The 18403-nt window shown below is 31.7% G+C and overlaps 1 protein-coding gene and 1 pseudogene across 2 annotated transcripts in view; both read right to left on the bottom strand.

Annotated features, from left to right (window-relative positions):
- Positions 1 to 18403, bottom strand: part of LOC130898303 (frizzled-2) — a 406267-nt gene that overhangs the window by 129563 nt on the left and 258301 nt on the right. The window lies entirely within an intron of this gene.
- Positions 1069 to 18403, bottom strand: part of LOC130898074 (uncharacterized) — a 28695-nt pseudogene continuing 11360 nt past the window's right edge.

The following is an 18403-nucleotide window of genomic DNA, read 5'->3' as shown; positions in this document are numbered from 1 at the left end:
AGAACATTCTAAAGGCAGTGACCGACTAGTTGAAGTTGAAGAAAGAGATAGTCAAGATTAGGAATCACTAGGGAAAGTTACTAATACTCTTTCGGGATACCGAAGGCGTAATTTCAGTAGAGTATCTGCGAAAAGGATCTGCAGTTACAGGCGTTTATTATGCCAAAATTACTTAAGTCGATATAAGAAAAACACAATTAAGATCTCTATTATGGTCAACCTTCTTACATTTTATAATATCAGGAAATTGTGTATTATGTATGGTGTATTAATAGATATTCTTATATCAAGTGTACTAAGTAGATGACTATGCCCTCTGTTTAATTATGATCCCTATATTCTAAGGGTTCTTAAATCGCTCGTGGGTATACGTATATTTATAGAATTACAACTTTTATGTTATTCTAGTACGTTACGAGAAAATCTAGAGGCTCATACGACAACTATTATGACCAATTTTTGACGTTTTTAAAATGGATGTCAGAAAATGCTGTAGGAAACATTAATGAAACTCTGTTGTTAGGGTGCTTTTATTATCTATTCAAAAAAGTTTCCGAGAACTGCGGGCTAAATTAGATATAGTAGAATATTAATTTAATGTGAATTCCAAAAATTATGCGAGAATTTAAAACAAAGGTCTGAAGGGACCCAACATGTTATCTAGATAAAATGTCCTAAAATTTATTCATGAAGCACCAAATAAAGTTGCATTATTATTTGTTGCATCCCTTTTAGTATAAGCTGCATGAAATTTAGCTATTAGTAGGAGTTTAAGGAATTGCCAATTCTAAATATATGTTACAGACCATTTATGAAAAATAGACCATATTTAAAAGGATTAGTCCTTATAGAAAAGGACTGAGCATATTAGTCTATATGAATATATGAATATAATGAACTGTCTGGTCCATTTGTAAAAGGTCTATTTATATACGGCCCAGCTGCACCTACGCCATATGTATATTTCTAAGATATTTAAACATAGTTTTTTTATTTATTTATTATAGAAATGAGTTATACATAAAAAAATGTACGTAAAGAATACAAATCAAAACATTTCATTTTTTTTTATTTGTTTGTACAACTTAAGCTATTATGGCATTTAGAATAACATAATACATTACCTTTTCGACAAACACATTTCTTTGATTGACATTTACCCTTATAATTACATTTTTAAAACCTTGTCCATTTCCTGTGGATTGAGCAGTTGCCACCGATCTAAGAGGGATTTCTTTGGAAACTTCTTCAATTTTTAAAATGTTAGCAAGGCATGTACTAAATTCTGAACGGATATAGTATTTTGAAATCCCTCCTTGTTTTATTCCCAAGAGGTAAAACCCATATTCTGTGACTTCCAGTACTACAGCTAAAACTGACCTACCATCTCCTCTGCCTCGATCGACGCCTGGAACGAGAATTCTCACAATTGATCCAATTTTCGGTTTTGGATACGTGCTATCTGATATTGCTTTCATTGATTTTTGTCTGTAGCTGTAATCCATCATGAGCAGCTTTTCTTGTCATTGCTATGTTTCTGTTTCTAGTGCAAAAACTGCAAATATTTTCCGAGCATGGGTTTTCAACATCGAAACCTTAATTCAAGGGATTGAAACAAGTACCTAATCTTTATCATGATTTTCCGCTAATACTCATTCCAGCTGTTCTTCTATGACCTCTTCTGTTTCTGTAACAATTTCTATCGATTGATGCGATTGCTCGATTTCTGGAATGCCAACAATGTCAGCATGAATGGAATTAATCACATTTTCCAAGTCCAAATCGGGTTATTTTTAGTTAAAATACAATGTAAACAATAGTAAAAAAGCGGTAAACTGTCCACGTGCTTGGAAACACTGCCATCGAGCATACGGCCTGAATCACAATAGTCCGTATATAAACGGTCTATGAAATGCCATATTTTTTACATACGGGTCTGCTCAATTTAGACCGTATGTAGACGACCTAGGCCATAAGCTAGGCTATAACATATATTCAACCAAATATTAATAAACTTAAATTAATATTCAGTAAATAAAGAATAATTTAAACTCGTCTCGATACACATACACCGATATATCTGTTCCCAGGCACGCGCGATCTTTCTCGCACAATGTGACGTCACGTTGGAATCAAAATATGAAGTATAAAGTTTTATTTTGATTCCAAAAGTGATATTTGATGTAAAGACATGTCTATATAAGTATTATTTATACGGTTATTGAATTTCCTAGTTAAATTTCACGTTCTTAAGGCCGTGAAAGGTTTACAAGGAAAATAATTTCCTATCTGTTCCGTGAAATAAGTGACTATTTAAAATGTGATTACCAAAAATTATGAAATTATTCAATTTAATGATATTGTTTCTTATATATTATGGGTATATTTTATTTAGTTTTTGAGCTAATCATATGTAGGTAAATAAACAATATTTTAAACCTAGAGACTTTGCTTTATTGTGTATGTTATTTTGTTAGTTACGACATACATTTTCTATTTTTTGAATTAATTATATCCTCTCGACCATGATGTAAAGACTACAAGGTGTGTTCTTCCCGAGGACTCATTTTCGACTCGTTCTGCGCATCTCTCAAGAGCCAATCAGAATTCCCATTGGCTGCTTTCCAGCTGGTGCGCTATAGCACACCTTGTAGTCTTTACATCATGCTCTCGACTACAGAGTCCTACCCACTGCTTCACCAAGTCTTGTTTTTTTGGAAAAACCAAAGTATTTAATACCTTTTTCATTGGTATTTCGAATAGTGTTTTTGCATGTACCGACGACATCATAATAGAACGTGCAATATTTTAAAAGAAAATAATAACAGTTAGTTCAACTCAATAATAGCGGTAAACACAAACAAATATCAGAAACACACAAAAAACCCAGTAAGATTCCAGCGTATCAAATATCGGTGAACGTGTATCGTGGTAGTACTGGCATGACACAAAATTTTTTATTTAACATGAGCTTTGTAAACACAAAATATTAATTTAAACTTTCTTGTTTCATGTTTTCTATTTATTTTAACTTGTCTACACTTTGGTTAAAAAGTTTTTCCAAATTCGGTATATCCGTTACAAAATAGTACTCAGTTTGAAAGTTCATTTCATGTAATTTGAACCATTATTTTTTCTCACTAAATCTCTATTCTAATAATTATCCTAACTTTCTCTTTCCAATTATACTATCCGGTGATTCCATATAGACATTATGTTAAATGTAAGTAATTGTTCGTCCGAATATGGTAAGTATCGATATCAATAAACAAAATCAATCCCAGTTGAAAGAAACACCCACTTGTATTTACCGTGTTTCAAGAAAATGATTATTATGAAATAAATGCAACGTTTCAAAGGTCGCACTAATTTCACTTCGGAACCATCGATCGAGAAAGTTGCGAACAAATTATGATGAATGGACGCGGTTAAACATATGTGCCCGGCGTGGGTGAGAGTATTTAGCCTTAAGGAACTCTGGAGGATACAATAGGCATTCAAGTAGATAAAAATTGTTATCTTTTCACCTATTCATCACAATCTTTAGAAAATTTATTCATATGTAATTGAAAATACAACTTGTTATTCATGGAATTAATCTAGTCATTGGAAATGTAAATTTATTAAACGTCGATACTTTTACAAATTAATTTTCTTGCCTATAACTTTCCATGCGTACTTTTCATTGTTTGCGAAATTGCTAATAGTGTTTCATCTCCTTTAGTTAGCGTGCTGTTCTTTCTTTCACAGCTTCTAGGGACTAAAACATTGCCTTGGGGAACAAATAGAAATCACACGTTGCAAGATCTGACAAATATTGTGGATAGTGGAATCCCAGTGCTAGAACTGGATTAAAAACCTAATAACCGATTTTTAGGATTGAGTTAGCGTATTATCTCAATGGATAACTCATCATTTAGTGTGATATTTTTATCTTATTCTTAGAGTTTCCATAATCGAAATACTCACCAGATGACCATATTTGAAATTAAAAGGCAGGGTGCTAATCAGATGTAATGAATGTCATACACTTGTTTTAAGTAATTAGCCTTTTTATTTTCAGTTTATCCATATTTCAAGTAAAATTTCATCATAATTAATTGCTTACGAGTTTACCGACTAATTTGTTTAGATTAGTGAGAGCCACTGCATTTGTAAAAGAAGGTTTTACGTTAACAGTTTCCTCTGGATTTACCAAATTTGCTTTAGGAATCAATGCTGAATATCATTGGAAAGGAAATATGTTGATATATGAATGTCTACAAAATACTAACCGCTTTTATTGTTAAGATGATGGCAATTTTTTTGGGTTGCATAGATTGAGAAGACGGTTAGAAAAGTGAACATATTCCAGTAGATGAATAAAGCTATATTGAATCCATTTCCAACGAATTTATAACTGAAAATTTTGACCGGTATGTTTTACCTATATGAAATTAATTTTTTTATATATATTTTTTCATAATTGATCTAAACATATCACAAATTTTGTAAAACTTTATAAATCCGATAAAAAAAAATATTTAACCAAATCAACAACGACGCGTCTAGAAATACTGATAGACCAATTCAAGAATTTTCCAAAAATAAATACTTATTGAACGTTTGAATTTATTTCTCTCCCTATATATATGAAAAAAGGTATGATGAGTAGACAGATTTAAATGCCAGATGACTAAAGACAATAAACTAGATTATAGAATCGTAGAAAAGCGTAGAAAAGCGTATTAGAAAATTCTACTTACATATTTTACATTCGGAAAATGATAGAAAAACTACATATCTGTAGAGAAAAATGGGGGTTGCCATTTGAAAAAATTAAGTTTTTAGATATCGAAATTCGGCACCATTTTCTGAACACCCTATATAAATTTTTGTCAAGATTTTCACAGATTTTGAAAGCTGTTAGTGTTATTTGTGCAAATCCCAAAAATATTAGACCTGACTCACTTAAACTAAGAAATATAATTTTTTTAGTGGAGGGCTGCATGTGTCCAAAAATTTCGAAAATGTGATATAATTAAAAAATGGTGGACTTTAGGCATAGTATGCATTATATAAAGTTATATTGAAATTTTGCGTAGATTCCAAACATTTAATAAAAACCATAGCATTCCGTTTAAAATAACGAAGCAAATTTTCAGAGCACTAGTCCCAGTACTTTCCCGTCGTGAAGGACCCTGTACATAGTTCATGTGACAGCGCCAGGTTATGAACTTTTGAACACGTGGACTTCTTGATAGGTTCATAGTTATTCACTTAAAATTACCAAAAGCCGATATCTTTGACAACGCCATCGTCCAGACTAGACATTCAAATACCAACACATTTCCTTTCCAATGATATTCAGCAATGATTCTCAAAGCAAATTTGGTAAATCCAGAAGAAACTGTTAACGTGAAACCTTCTTTCACACATTCAGAGGCTCTCATTAATGTAAACAAATCAGTATATCTTTCATTAACATCAGATTTATTTTTTGTTAGGTCGGTAAACTCCTCAGCAACTAATTATGATGAAATTTATAAATGTAAAGGATAATTTCTTAAAACAGAGGTATGGCAGCGAATATTCATCACATTTAAGGATGACTGAGATGTCATTCCAGTTGATTATCACCCTGGTCGCTTGACAATTTCAAATCTGGTCATGCAGTAAGTATTTTGAACTATAGTTCGAACCTTGTAACGTCAAATTGTAAGGCTTATCCACGTGTTTAAACTTCTCTCATATAAGGGGCACTGACCAATCACGTGGTCTGCAATTTGTTCTTCTACCATGAACCAGTGACATTCCGGATTGTCTATAATGAATATAACATTGAAATGTCGATTAAGACGATGGTATCTGGTGGAAAGGCTAGTCACCAGTCGTAATTCGCATGTATAAATGTTTAAATTCAACAGTTGATTGTTAAGACAAGTAGAAAGTTTATATATCGGTGCCTTAGATTGTTTCTTATCAAACCCTTTAGGGGTACTGAAGTCTGAATCATAGTAAATCATTACATGTTGTGATTAGAACCATTTTAAATGTAGGCAATCTGTCAGAAGCTCAAAACATCATGGAAAGAATATATTTCCAATGACGTAAAGAATGCATGTCGTAAAATAAATATTTGGTATAGAGAGGAGAGAGTTCTTACGAATAAATAGACGCACTCGATTTCACAAAAATCAAGAGCCAAGTCGATGGTAGACAAATCTCCATTCAACTGATATGGTAGTAATTTCTGAATTTTTTATAATTATTTCAATTCCATCAAGATAACTAACCAAGACCTGTCTAATTCTATCTAGACAGGTAAGTTAAATAATCTTAGTGTTTGATGCCGATGAATCAAATATTCTTCCATCATTAAAAAAATGAGTATATTGTAAAACATTTTTAAAAGTTTAAATTATTATTTTAGAGGAAAAACAACTACAATAATAGACAAATTGATTTATTACCGTAACGACCACATGTAGGTATTATTTACCTGTACTTTTTTTTGTGCGAACATTTGAAATTCATTGAAAAGACATTTTTAAAACGTTGAAAACTCAGTAATAAAATCACTAGTACCTGTCAGTTATAATTCATTTCACACTGCCTTTATTACTTTTTACAACCCTTATATTTTTTTTCTCAATTCAAAGTTTGAATGTAAATCATTCTCAGATTTCTGAACATGATTTATAACTTAAAGTACTTTTACTTGTTCTTCCTTAAACATATAAATTTTTGTCTAATCAAATTTCTGTAGATTAAGAAATACGTTTAAAGGAAAATTATGAAAAAATACTTATTAAAACGAAAATGCATTTTGTATATTGTGGGATATATGGTTTCCTTTTGCTGTGTGAAACTGGAGTTAAAGGTTCAAAAATATGTGATTCATTTCCACACATTTGCCATTATAGATCATAATGAAATTTCAAACGTTACAGTGTCGCACAGTTTTGGAACACCAGTCTTCCTGTCCAAATCCTCGCTCGCTTATTGATATTTTTATTCCTTCTATTCATGTTTTCCTTGGTCTGTCTCTTCTTCGGGTTTCTGGTGGTATCTATCTCATTACTTTTTCTGATAGGCTTGCTTCTGTCATTCTATGAACATGCCCGTACCATACCAGTTGTTTCCTTCCTATACATGTTATAACTGTCTCTTCTACATCCAATTGTTCCTTAATTTTGTCATCGGTCACTCTTACCAATATTGATGTCTTAGATATCCTTCTTATTGTGTCCATTTCTGAAGCTTCTATCCTCGTTCTTATCAGAGCAAATAACATTTACAACAAGAAAATCTGTTTGTCCGCAAATGTTCATGAATAATATCCCCATTCCAATAAAACCAATTTTCAAGTACTTAGGGCTGCATTTAGATGAAAAACTAACGTGGAAAACACAAAATCAAAAACAAGAGTAAACAGTTATAGTCTCTCGCGAAAAGAATGCGAAAACTTTTTTGTTTATTGTTATAATTATTTATAAATATTTATTGTTATAATTTTCCAGAACATTTTTCTCATGCCGCTTCTCCAAGTTTTCCCACCATGTATTCCTGTTTCTCGTTTGCAAATATTACCTGATCGAATTGCAAAGTGTAAAAGCAAGTATCGTCCTCAATCTCTATGCCCATTCCTTCCCACCTTCAATGGCATGAAAACCATATTCGCATATTATTTTGGAATGTTTCCCACATACAAATTCTGAACACTCTTCACACAATTTTATAGTACTTGATTTTCTTCTTTCTTCAAAGTCTTCAACTTTTCTTTTCTGATAATGAAGGCTTCAAGTCTATGGGAAGTTTTTTTATGTCTGATCTGGCATACAACTGCTCTTTCATTAAATCTAGAACCAGATTTTTGAGAAAAATATTTCTTCGATCAAGAACTTCTACTGGTAATCCTGAATAATCAATAAACAATATCTGTTTTTTGATCCCAGCTACAATCATTATATGATAAAAATTACCATCAGCCATCTTCTTGTAACTCTTTTCGCCGAGTAACCGGCGCATAATTTGTTGACAGTGTCAACAAATTATTTGTTGTATTTTGAGCCATAATCATTTCTAGCTTCTTGGTGCTTGTCGATTTCATCATTATTATGCATAGTTCAAATCAAAGCTAAACATTTATTTTTCTTCATCGCGTATGAAACCATTGGCAACTCTTTTTGGAAGCCGAACTGGGAACTGGCAAAAATTTTTGATGGATAGCCGTGGGTGCCTAGGAATGGAATTTTCTTTGCTAAAAGAATCTGAGCCAAGTCGGATGGCAGTTGACAATTTTCACTTCAATGTTAATGGTTTATTGAATGACTGAGATTTATTTCCACTCTTTTGTTGTAGGGGATGAATATCAGGTACTTGAACACAAAAAGTTCAATTTCCTAATAATAACGAAAATCCCTGTCTGCCGTCCAACGGACGGTGTAGCGCCGGGTGTAAGGTTAAAATCCCTTGGGTAAATTGGGTAAACTGGATACTTGTCTATGAGTGAATGAGCAAACTTAACTTTAACAAACTATGACAGGTAAAAATATATTGTTTCATCTTCATCATCGTCATATAACTCCCAGTGGGCAGGACGAGGTCTGTCCATTTCCTTCTTTTTCTGGATCTTTTGTAGCCTTTTTCCATGTTTAGTTCATCTGTTGCAGTTCTATCCCGATAGATCTTACAGGTCTGTCTCTTTTCTTGGCCTGTTGTATTATAAATTGAAGCCTATTCGGATATTGTTTGTTTCTGGTTCCTGTATCACCAATCCCTTTCCATTTTCACTTCGTAATTGTTACGTCTATTTTCTCTTCTTCAGTTTTGTTCCAAATGCGTTCATTACTTATCTTGTGTGTTCAAAGAATTTTGTATACAACTCGTGAACATTTGTTAATGAACGATTCAATTTTCTGGAGCATCTTTATATTATATTCTCAAGATTCGGGCCCATATTTTACACTATTCTTGAGATATTTGTTGAATACCATGTTAAAATCTTTTAGCGCCTTCTTTCAATGTCAGTTTCAGTACCTCCTTAGGAGATTTTTGTTTCCAATAGACATATTTACATTATTATTAAGTTCTGCTTAAATAGTGTCATAACTCAAAAAATTAGAAAATCTCTTTTAGGTCAATAGTTTAGTCAATATTGCGGTAACTTGGTCAGTTTTTGAGTTATTATCCGAAAAGTGAAAAATAAATTAGAATTAATTTCAACAGTTTATTACTTAGTAGATTGTTTTTTTTTTTGACTTATGACACTATTTGAGCGGAGGTGCGATTTAAATTTCTAATAGCTTCTCTGTATATACATACAAAAATTGCTACTACTATAAAAAGGAAACTGAATTATTATCTATTTAACGAGACAAACGAGTTTTTTATAGCTTGTCAAATTTTTATTGGATTTAAAACGTATACCTTTTGGGCAAATATAAAAATACTAATTACCGGATCAACCAATTCATTCATTATTATTTCCGGCATGCTTGATTTCTTCTAATGATTGTTATAGAAACTGACTCGTTCTTACTTTCTAGATGTAAATCAATTGATTAGTGATTAATATTAAAATCTTAATGATCGAAATCATGGCATTGCTTACTGTCCGTATTAATTTTACATCTCCGCATATCTTAGTCAGTCCAGTCAACAGCAGCTATATTTGTTGTTAATTAATTGAGAGATAAGATATATCTTTATCTAAATAGACTTGAAACATGTAAGCACAGATTTGAGACACACAATTATTTATTGAAGTGATAATTGAAGATGATTGGAAAGAGAAAGGATGTAAAAGAGAAATCAAATCAATGCTGATAAAACGTTACAATGGGTAGTAAAAACAAACGAAAATTATTAGCAATATGGTTCCAAGTATGATCAAGTAAAAAATCCCATGAAAATATAGATCAAATCAACACAAAAATACCGTTGATAGCCAATAAAATGAAAATAAAGATTTTTTAAATCATAAATAAATTAATTTCAGTATTTTCTTTATATAATACAACAGAAATTGGTAATTATCTAGATTAGGTTACACCCCTCCGATTTCGTTGAAATTTCAGTATATTATAGAGAAAATTATGCTGAAAAATTTGATATATATATATATATATATATATATATATATATATATATGTAGGGCGCGGAAATCATCTCTTCACATAGTTTATCAACTTTGAAGTTCCAGAAAAATAATTTATACATCATAGTTTAGCTTCGCATGTATAACCTAACCTAACCTAACCTAACCTAACCTAATCTAACCTAACCTAACCTAACCTAATCTAATCTAACCTAACCTAACCTAACCTAACCTAACCTAACCTAACCTAATCTAACCTAACCTAACCACTAATTTTAACTAAGAATATTGATAGAATATCTATCAATAAACAGCAATACATAAAAATTCATAGAATTTTATCTTTTTTCATTGTCAAACACGAATAAAAAAACAAATATCGATAGATTTACTAACAATAGTCGTATATAAACAAACTAGACTAAATTCTCTGCAAATTTTATGATACATGATGTCATCATTAGGTAATGAAGACATGCGAAGTTAAACTATGATGTATAAATTATTTTTTTTCCTGGAACTGGAAGTTGAAAAACTATGTGAAGGGATGATTTCTGCGCCCTACATATATCAAATTATATCAAATTTTTAAGCATAATTTTCTCTGCAACATACTAAAATTTTAACGAAATCGGAGGGGTGTAACCTAATCTGGATAATTACCAAGAAATGTTTTATTTTAAATTTACTGTTATTTTCAACATTTACAGACCGAATGACTTAAAATTATTTGCGATAAAACTTATTTTTGTTAACTAGTGTTAGCATGTGTGCATGGAAATAGAAAAAACACAAATAAAACTCAATGCATTCTTTTTATTTGTTGAACAAACGATATATTTCCGATAATTGGTATTAGCATTCACAATAAGATGTAGTCACTAAAATTTCTGATAGTCATACTTTTCCGTTCATTCCAATCTCCCGTGGAGAGAATAAACTACACGCTTCATCATTTTTTTTTTCGCCGAAATCTTCACCAACCCTTTAAAACACACACATTCACAGGTAACTGAATCTTTCCGAGATTGTCAAAAACTGATAAAAATGCTCGAAACGTCAATCTTATAAAACGGCAGTCAAAACATACCCACGTAGGGTACCAACCGAAGAAAAACCATATTTCATAACCATTTTATCTGATCTTTGTCTCGAGTGTCTTTTTTTCCTCGTTATTTTTCTTTATTTCGTTCTGCATCAACAATGAATAAAATTGAAGAAAATATTCCACCAGAACATACAAAACTTTTTGTTATCGTATGTAAAAGTTTACACTTTATCATTTAAACATTTTACCGACTGTATCAGTGATAACTGCTTGACATATGCATGTAATAAACCACTTTTCTAAACTTGTGTCAGGCTGAATCGGAGGTTTTCAAATGGTTTTGTAACATTTCAAGTGAATAATTTTTTGTTTACTTACGTGAAATATCTCAAAAACCCAACGATTCAACTCTTGTCAGTCCTGTTGTTTTTTTCTTAGTTTTGAATTTATTTTAATATTTTAATAAACTTTTTGAATCTGTTGATTATGTAAAATAATGAATAAAAGTTATATGAATAATTTCGGAATGAAAATATCCTTATAAAAGTTTTTTGATTGCGAAAAGGAAAATGTGGGTTGTAGAATTATGTAAAGGTATTTAAATAAGTTTCTTATGAATAAATAGCTACATTAAAAACATACCGATTATATAATAAAAAAAAATATGTTTCTAGGAAAGGGTAGTTTCTCAGCTTCATGTGCATCCACTATTTATGGTTAACACAGGGCGAAATAACAACCACAGTTAGTAAAAATTAGTTTGCTATATATAAAATTAATAAACATCTTATGAAAATTCATATTTTTTTCTTTGAATATTTCAGTTAAATGAAATTTAAAATGCGCGCATCGAGCGCACGATGATTCGAGCACACAGATTATATAAGAGGGTGCGTAAAGACGGTATGTTCAATTCCTGTATTTAGCTTAAAGTGTTTAATCACGTAAATAGAAGATAATTATGAAAGAGTTAACAACAGAGAAACAAAGACCTAATACTTTCTCATCAATACCATTATGGTCATAGTATCCTAACCTAACTTAACTTAACCTAACCATTATAAATTAAAAGAATCTTTTGTGGAAAATTCAAAATAAGTAATTTTTCAATTATCTTGAACCTAATACCAAAAATTTTTTCTATCAATTTTTGTTCAATATTTTACAAAATATTGAGCATTTGCTCATTTTGAAAAATCTTAGCGGTTGTTGATGGTTTTTCGTTTTGCCTTAATGATACTAATTATTCAAAACTTCATATGTTTGCTCATCACTAGGACTTAGTTCGGCAGATCAAATTTTCGTGTGCGCTCGTCGAACGATCTTTGGTTTTCGACACAGGTAGTGTGCGCCAGTTTTCTAAATGTGCCTGTGCGCTCGATGCCCGTGCGCTCCTCACAACCCACCGAAATTTATTGATGGTTCTTTAGTGATAAACAGAACGATTTTGGTAATAGTACAAACAGAATTTCTGTATTTAATCTCCAATTCCATCTAAAATATCAGGTAATATTCGTAAGTATCAATGGTATATTCTATATTTAAAAATTATCAATCTTCTTCTTCTTCTTCTTATTTTAAGACTATGTCTTGTGTTTTCAAAGAGGCAGCCTTAGTTGTGACTCCGAGGACCAGCTCTCATACCAGCGCTTTGGTGGTCTTCCAGGCGGTCTACTTGTATTGGGTCTCTCTTCCTTTGCGATTTTCGCCAGTCGATCGTCGTCCATTCTATTGACATGATCTCTCCATGCTCTTCTTCTAGTTCTGGCCCATCTCACTATATCCGGAACGTCACACATTCTTCTAATTTCATTGCTCCTTATTCTGTCTCTTAGTGTTTCCCCTGTGATTGAGCGTAATGTCTTCATCTCGGTCGTTCTAAGAATCCGCTTAGTATTTGCAGTCTCCGCCCTCGTTACTATGGCGTATGTCATTACTGGTCTGACACAAGTTTTATATATCCGTGTTTTGCTTTCGATACTTAAAAATTTATTCCTCCATATCAGGGTTCGAAGGAATCCTGATATCCTAGATGCAGCTGTTGTTTGCGTTTTGACTTTTTGTTTCAAGTTCCTATTGCTCGTGATGTTAACCCCTAAATATTTAAAAGACATAACCTGCTCTACACTTTTATTATAAATTGCCAGTTTGCATCTTCTCGGTTCTCTCGCTATTGTCAAGGATTGTGTCTTTTGTGTCGATATGATAATATTGAATTTTCCTGCAACTGTTTCAAATCTGTGTAGCAGTTTTTGCAGGTTATCCTCATCTTCGGATATCACAACCGCGTCATCAGCGTAGCAAACTATCTTAAACTCATGTTTTCCCATTCTGTATCCTCTGCCTGCCGTTTTGACTTCTTTTATGATTTCGTCCATTATAATATTGAAGAGTATTAGGCTGAGACTATCTCCTTGTCTGATCCCTGTTGATACTGGCATTTTACTGGAGAGTTCGTTGTTTACTCTTACATATGGGTGATTCCGTTCTAACTGTGATATTCAATGTCCTGTATTGTTTTTTTGTACTAGTCATTAATTAATAATCAATTAATAAAAATTTTGTGTTAATTGAATAATTCTTAAGATATTTAAACATTATTTTTATACAATATAACTTGCCACTTAAAGAAAACTTATACTACATCACTTGAATGTCAGTACCGTGTCATGTCCATTCCTAGAATTTACCGATAAATTATTAATTTTTTTTGTCGTAATAAATGATTTAAACTAATTACCTTATAAATTCTAATGTTTATGATCAAACTGAGGAAAATTGATGCACTTGTTGTTTAATATCTTAAGTTACCATGTCAGTACCGTGGATAAATGAGTCAGTACCGTGGAACTCAAAATCCGACATTTGTGTCTTGCTCGTGATACTTTGAAGTTGTAGTAAATTCCTCTTAGAGTTTTATTTTTACAGTAAAATAGATGAATAATATGCATAAAAAAGTTAGAAAAGTTAAATTTTAAAATCTTGAAATTTTGAATACAAAAAATCACAGTTAGAACGGAATCACCCATATGTGCTATTTCCGTTGTTCATGTCCCGAATGATGTCTATTGTCCTTTGGTTTACGGCTCGTTCTTTTAGTAGCAATCTTCTTCGATATTTATTAAATGTCAAATGAAGAAGACTTGATATGAAGTCTCAAAAATATATAGTTGTACCAAAAACGATATAGTGCTTATTCAAATTAATTATTGTGGCCAAAATGAGTTTTTTTTATATGAAATAGAATGTAAGGAAAAACGAATACATCCATTTTGAGTAAGAATTCTGTTTGAAAAGGATTTGAAGTATTTAAGTCCTTCTAAATTTCATTCGAAATTGTCTCGCGAGATTGCGGATTCATTCACAAACAAATAAACAAAGAAGCAAAGCGAAGATAAGTATATAATAAACTTTGTAAAAGTAATTGTATTGTAACAAAGCTTATAATATAGAGAATTCAACTGTATTCCCATTAAAGTCAACATTTCGGTTGTAAAAAGTATATTTTTGGTGGAATTACTTGGTAGTGGTTGAATTTAAAATTTTAAACGACCGTTCCCGCCTACCTAATATTTTCAGTGCATCTAAGTTGTAAAGGATCGTGTGTCACATAATAAATGGTGACAATGCATGAATCAACTTTATTAATTTGACATCAGAATGTTGCTAACTTCGGTGGGGGTGTTACTTCAACTTGCATGCTATTTTTCATGGTTGATGATAACAATCTATTGAAGAGCAGTAAGTCGAACCTTACGTTCGTTTTTCATTGTAATGAATGATATATTTTTTCAAATTAAGTAGAATATTACTTTTAGTTGGTTTATAGAAATATTTCGGCAACCTTCCATTGCCTATAGGAAAGCTTTTGCGTGTATTTTTAATGGATACGTAACTTAGAATTATACGGAAAGGTAACATGAACCTGCTTTCCAGATATTAAAATGAATCATTTTTTGTAAAATATCTTCTTCCGTAGACAGAATCGAACATGATAAAAAATTATAAATATCTTTGTTATTTACCTTTATTATCATTTGCATCGTTATGCTGTAACTATATATTTCGGTTTGCTTACTTCATTTCTATAACTTTATTTTATTACATATTTCTTTTTCTCACTGTATTGTATTTATTTATCTAATGAATTTTTTGTATTTTATGTTTTACTAGACTTCTTTATTTCAGTACAAGCTTCATGTTTATTGTCTTGTTGATCAGCAAACTTCTTCTGCCATTTCTTTAAGTATATATTTGAATATTCTCAATTATTTTTGGTAGTTCATCTTTCCGTTTATATTCCTTGGTTAGAGACTTCGTTTTGGTTTAAGAATACTCGCTGAAACACCTTCTTTCTTTTGAGTTTTTGAACACTTAAATCGGTTGAGTTGGAGAGGAGCTAGGCGCGGACATTCAATGTGGAGTTATGGATTTTTGTAGGTTTTTGGCAATTTTTCTACATTCAAAGATCTATATCTCAGGTTCTAATATAGCTACAGAGTTCGTTCTTTTCTATTATAATGATTTCTGATATTTATTTAATGGATTCGATGCGAACGAAGCCGCGGGTAAAAGCTAGTTTCTTTTAATACATTTGAAGCTGTTATTAATATACTCCACGTGTTTCTGTTGAAACCTTTATTAATATTTCTGGTGCTTCTGTCCATGTAATTTTTAGCATTTCAAAAGATACAAACCTTTCACAAACCGAACAAATTCCAACAAATAAATTGAAGGATGCATAAACGTTTTTGACATTGTTCTCTCGATGTAAGGTTCTGGTTGAAGTTTTTTCTAATGTAGATTACTAAACTTGAGTCGTGTACAGCTGCTCCTTCGGCTTAACAAGTTTACAAAAGTTGATAATTTGAGTTAATGTGACCTTTCATTACCTTTACAATCTTACGTTCTAGTATAAACTTGGACGAGTCTTATTTCATAAATTATTTTGTTCAAAGGTGTCCATCCATTTCTCGATAGATACTTGCAGAAAATTCACTCTGCAATGCTACAAATCCTGATTTCTCTATTCCCTATTGACTTTCGTAGCCTAGTACCCAAGCTATGATAATTATGTTGTTCGGCTAAAATTTCCTAATGCATATATACTTACACATATTTTGTATTTCATTTATATAGCGGACTTCTTATTTTTACAAACTGTTGCCTCATGATTGGACTATGGTGTGTCTTAAGCTACCAATTGTCATTTACCCTTGTAGGTAATTGTGGAGAAGCGAAGAACTATGCACGTCTAGAGCTCGCGTTCAGATTGCTCTCATTGCTTACGTGATGCCTTTTTGCACTCTGAAGCTGCATGATTGGATTTATTTGGGCGACCCTCAATAATGTGTTATATTCCATTGATTTGTAGAGTTATAGTTTCATTTTTGGAGTCCTCAGTTCTTACCGTAGAATATGATTTATATTATTTTCTTTGTAGAAAGAGACTCATACTTTATTAAGCTTAGAATGTTTCAATTTCCTTGGTAGAGGGAACGATAGTTGTTTTCTGTGTGATGAGTTTTGAGTTATTTGTTACAAAAACTTTTACTACTATAACTATGTTGATTAAATCTTTCACGTTACGACTAAAAAATATATTTGTCTTATCTTGGCAACAAAAATATCTCTACAGTTGAATTTAGATCCACTTTCTGAACTCTCTTATGTTTTTTATCATGCAATTTTATTTGAAACACGTCGAGAATGTCATAGCGAGAGGTAACACCTGATACGAAGATTTTGAATTTTAAGTTTACTTTTTAACATCCTCGAATCTAACTTCATTCCGCGAGACGGACTTCGCAAACACCATAAATAGGCACTCCGTATTCAAAATCGATATAGCTCGAGTTAAAATATTGCTCTTCAGTAAAATAGCCACTGGATTCCAGATACGCCGTGAATATAAATGTGCATGGGAAACATCAGACAAATTTAAGAACCTCGACAAATCATATGAGCTGTAGACGAAAAAAGTGAAAACAAAACTTTTGGTTATAGACTTGTAAACATAGTCATAAATTATAAATATTTCGACAGAATGGTTGAATAAAGTAGAAAAGTTCATAAATTATTTGAATAATAAAGTTTCATAAATTCATACTTTCTTAAGGCCGCTGCTTGACATGTTGCGAGACAATGTGAAAAGAATTGCACGCAATTTCTTCCAAAGCCAAAATATTACAGTTGCCTGACATAATGCAAGTTTCTTGCTATTGCATCATAGTGGCAAAAATTCCATAAGGAAATTATATAAATCTTATATTTCATTTAATATTTTTTAACCGGTTTAAACATGGAAATAGAAAAGCTAAAGGCTGCTTTACATGATGCAAGACATCATGCTATGCAATACAAGATGCAATATTTCTTGATCAAAAGCATGCGCATCTGATCAGTTCGTGCAAAATCTCGCGCTTGCAACATTATCTATTTGGTGCCATTATGATTTAAACCGGTAGCCAAATATTAAAAAAATTTGAAATTACGAATTTGTTTAATTTATTTATGGTTAAGTTTGGTTAGGGGCAGCTATGAGGCAGTGGTAAAAAACTTGTCAAACGATGTCCAATATTAATTTATGAAATATTTTGGCTTGCATGCAATTTATTTCACGTTGTCTTGCACCATGTCAAGATGCCCCAATAAAGACAGTTCGACATGATGCAAGACAATTTGCAAGAAATTGCATGAAATTCCTTGCAAGATAAATTCAATGGACGAATATTGCACGACACTTGACATTATACAAGTTCTTTGCCATCACGTCATGATTGCCACTAATTAAAATTCCATAAATAAAAGTAAACATTAAGAAAGCTAGTGAATAAGAAAAAGTGCATTATTTACAATAATTATAGCTGCTGTTGCCTTGGTTTTTCAGTCTCATGGACAGAAATAGCAGCTAGGCGATCGTGAGACAAGCACTGGAATTAGATGAGAAAAAAAATACAAAAATTATTCGAGAATGGATGAAGAAACATTTGAAAAACTCCTAATGAACATGAAACATAAGATAAATAAGAAACCATTGGCGGGACACGTAATATCAGCAGATTAGAAAGTTATTTCTCTCTAGAATTGCAACTTGTGCGTAATAAAAATGGCACCAAACCGATAATGTTGCAAGAGCGAGATCTTGCATGAAACATATTATGAAAGAAACAACCAATGTTGAAAAATTTTCGTTTTTATTATATTTATCATTTTAGTTCTAAAAATATTTATTTACAAGTGCAGAGGAAAGTGATACGTACTTGACGCGAAGC

The sequence above is a fragment of the Diorhabda carinulata genome, chromosome 9 (genome assembly GCF_026250575.1).
Source record: "Diorhabda carinulata isolate Delta chromosome 9, icDioCari1.1, whole genome shotgun sequence".
NCBI lineage: Eukaryota > Metazoa > Arthropoda > Insecta > Coleoptera > Chrysomelidae > Diorhabda > Diorhabda carinulata.
Note: the sequence above shows the minus strand (reverse complement) of the source record. Positions and strands in the feature narration are given on the sequence as shown.